The sequence below is a fragment of the Onychomys torridus genome, chromosome 7, assembly GCF_903995425.1.
Source record: "Onychomys torridus chromosome 7, mOncTor1.1, whole genome shotgun sequence".
In the NCBI taxonomy this organism is placed as follows: domain Eukaryota; kingdom Metazoa; phylum Chordata; class Mammalia; order Rodentia; family Cricetidae; genus Onychomys; species Onychomys torridus.
In genome coordinates, this window is record NC_050449.1 from 67,981,521 (window position 1) to 67,985,275 (window position 3,755).

The 3,755-nt window shown below is 41.7% G+C and overlaps 1 non-coding gene across 1 annotated transcript; it reads left to right on the top strand.

The window, feature by feature from the left end:
* Window positions 1-2,915: 2,915 nt before the first annotated feature.
* Window positions 2,916-3,078, top strand: LOC118588156. Its single transcript, XR_004945552.1, has one exon. It is a non-coding gene; the product is annotated as a U1 spliceosomal RNA (small nuclear RNA).
* The last annotated feature ends 677 nt before the right edge of the window (window positions 3,079-3,755 follow it).

Below are 3,755 nucleotides of genomic sequence, written 5' to 3' on the forward strand. Positions count from 1 at the left end.
AACATAATACAACCATAACTCTAATGGTCCCAGTAGGACTTGATGCATAAAATGATTTCTTGGTTATTGTTGTTGTTGTTGTTTGTTTGCTGTTTGGGGTTTTTTTGTTTTTGATTTTTTATTTGTTTTTGTAAGGGAAGGAGATGGTTTGAATTCTGGTAAGTACGTTTCGTGTTTCTGCCTTGCATCTTATTCAAACATTCCCCACCAGTGTAAATTAAAGCATTGAATCTTCTTATTCCTCTGTCAGAAATAACAATTTTTTTTCCTATGGAATGAGAATATCTTCTTCGGAGATCATGTGGGAAGGAAAATGTTCTCAGAATGCTCACAAGTCCTGCCACTATGAGACTTTCTCTTAATCTCAGACTCAGCTCCCTCAATACCTACCCAGCCACCATCTTCATAATCAGAAATACAGATGGAAGCCTCGTGGTCATCCAGGCCACTTGGTTATTAACGTCCATGTTCCTTCCTCCCTGGTTGGCATGACTGACCCTGGCAAGCTTCTGATCTAGAACAGAACCAGATTGCATCTATCCTGAAGCTATGCATACTGAACTCCAAAACACTTAGATTCTTTCTGAACCAGTCCCAAGTGTGAGAGCCTCAAACACTATCCACTAGCAAGGTTTTGATTAGTCACACCCTAGATTTCTCTGGCAGTACAGAAAAACAAAAACAAAACAAAACAAAACAAAACAAAAACAAGGAATATCTTCTGCAATGTCTAAACCATAGCCTGGGTAAGAGAGGAAAACAGCAATTTTGCATCACAGCTCTACCAAAAGCTAAATAAAAAAAATATTGAGGCTCTTGTGAATAAAATATACATCACAGAAATGCTCCAAATCGAGCAGTATCTGCCAGGAACCATCTAATTGGAGTCTTCCACCACTCATACAATGAGGTGTCCTGGTTAGCCTTAACTGTCAACTTGACAAAGGCTAGAATCATCTGAGAGGAAAAGCTTCAACTGAGGAATTTCCTATACCAGATTGAGAATGGGCATATCAAGGAGAGGCTGTCTTGACTCATGGTTAATGCAGGAGCACCCAGTCCACTGAGGGCGGTAATATTCCTAGTCAGGTGATCCTGGGATGTACAAGGAAACTAGGTAACTGAGAGCCTAAGAGAAAGCCAGCGAGTGAGCTGGGGAGCAGTGTTCCCTCATAGTTGCTGTTTCAAGCTCCTGCTTTGAATTTTGGCCCTGATTTCCCCAATGACAGACTGTAACCTGGAAGAATAAGCCAAATGAACCCTTTCCTCCCTAAGTTGCTTCAGGTCAGTGTTTCTTTGCAGCAACAGAAGTCAACTAAAACAAAGGAAGAAATCTACACATTTCAGAACACGGGAGTAAGCCAAATGTGGCAGTGCACGCCTGTAATCCCAGCACTGGGGAGGCAGAGGCAGGCAGATCTCTGTGAGTTCGAGGCCAGCCTGGTCTACAAAATGAGTTCTAGGACAGCTTGGGCTGTTACACAGAGAAACCCTGTCTTGAAAAGCAAAAAAACAAAAACAAATGTGGAGAGTTATCAATGACTCCCAGAATCTGGAAGAGAGCTATGGGGCAGTTTCAGACTTCAGGTCCATAGAAGGATCCACACCTGCAGACATTTTCAGACTTCTGTGTAGATGTAACCATCTTGTTAAATAAGAAGCACAGAGCCAATGCAGAGATGAAAGCCCAAGAGGTCAGAGTAATAGCTGAGAGCTGAAAACCTTACCCTTCACTGCCGCTCCTGTCCTAACCTCAGCAAGAGACCTACTTCTTTTTTATAGACTTTCTGTTCTGCCTTCTCATTTGTTGTAAACCCAACCACATGACCTCCTCGTCACTGCCTGTCTGTACAGACCTCCAAGTCCTCTATGGTTGGTATTGAGATTAAGGCGTGTGTCTCCATGCTGGCTGTATCCTTGAACACACAGAGATCTGCCTGTCATATGATCTGGATTAAAGGTGTGCACCACCACCGCCCAGCTTCTGCTATGCCTTGCTATGAGCTCTGACCACCAGGCAACTTTATTTATTAACATACAAATAAAATCACATTTCAGTACAAATAAAATATCACCATACTTCTGGTCTCCTCACTTGCACTGTAAAAAAAAAAAAAAAAAAAAAAAATTTACATTGTTGTAAGCCACATAATCTGTGACAATTTGTTACAACAAACCTAGGAAGTTACACCACCGTCATCCTCAGAACTGATGACTTACTAAGCCGTCTGCCTCAGGCTGTGCTATGGTACCATATCTCAACAACAAAGCAACCTATAAGGAAAAATGTGTTCTTATTGTTCCTATCAGCAGACAGAAGCTGACACCCAGAGACTTTCAAATCTTCATAAAGGGGAAGCACTGACACTCACCCCTTCTCCCTGATACCAAGGATTCTTTTAGGGAATTGCACTTGCACAACATGATATATTAGAGCTTTCATTAAAAATAAAATCTGTATGATGTAGCTTGGAGTTGACATAAATGTAGTTCCATCTTCTGTGCCCTTTAGCCATGGGTCCATGTGATACAGCAGAGGCATAGCTGGGGAGTAGAGTGGTAAATGTTTACATTGCTTCTCCCTCCCCTTCCATGTTTGCTGGGCTGTGGAGGGGCTGATACATAGGCCCTGTCTACAGTTATCAATGTCTTCTCAGCACCTAGACCAGTTCTGAGTCTCTGCATGAACCACTGCCCAGTGCAAAAGGAAGCTTACCTGACAAAGGATGAGAGTGGGGCCAATCTGTTTAAGTCATCCTAGTTAAACTCAGTGTATTTCCACACCCCAAAGACTTGTAAAAGAGGGACTTGCTGAGGAGAAGAGGTTTCGTGGAAATCGGAAGAAGAAAAGAGGGGATAAATGTGATCAAAATATACTATAAATGTATATGAAACTATCAAAGAATAAATAAAGTATACTTACCTGCCAGGGGAAATACCATGATCAGGAAAGTGCTTTTCCCAAGGGCGAGGCTTATCCATTGCACTGTGGATGTGCTGACCCCTGCAATTTCCCCAAATGAGGGAAAATTGACTGCATAATTTGTGGTAGTCGGGGACTGCGTTCAGGCTCTCCGATAGATAGACAGACAGACAGACAGACAGATAGATAGATAGATAGATAATTGATTGATTGATAGATAGATAGATAGATAGATAGATAATTGATTGATTGATAGATAGATAGATAGATAGATAGATAGATAGATAAAGGGAGGGAGGGAGAGAGGGAGAGAGAAAAAAAGAAAGAGAGAAAGGAAGGAAGGAAGGAAGGAAGGAAGGAAGGAAGGAAGGAAGGAATTTGATTTATTTTTTAAAGGGTGATCTGAGATAACACCAAACTTCAAATATCCACAGTGCACCTCAAAAGTAGTTCATGAACCATATGAGCAGATATTTTGACAAACTTTCCAATAGGAGATAAAGTAAAGGGCTCTCTTTCTCTGTCTCTGTCTCTGTCTCTGCCTGTCTCTCTGTGTGTATCTCTGTCTCTCTCTCTCTCTGTCTCTCTGTCTCTCTCTCTCTCTCTCTCTCTCTCTCTCTCTGCCTCTCTCAACTGTTTATCAGGCTTTCTGCTTGGCTAATTGCATTCTATTGTTTATGTGGACTAGGATTTTTTTTTCTCCAGGAAAACTAGACAAGTAATTTTAAAGAGTGAAGAAGAGAGGGCCTCTCAATTCCTTTTTTTGTTTTCAGGCACCAGGATACAACATAAAACTACTTATGCACAGGGCTGGCAACATAGCCCCAGATGG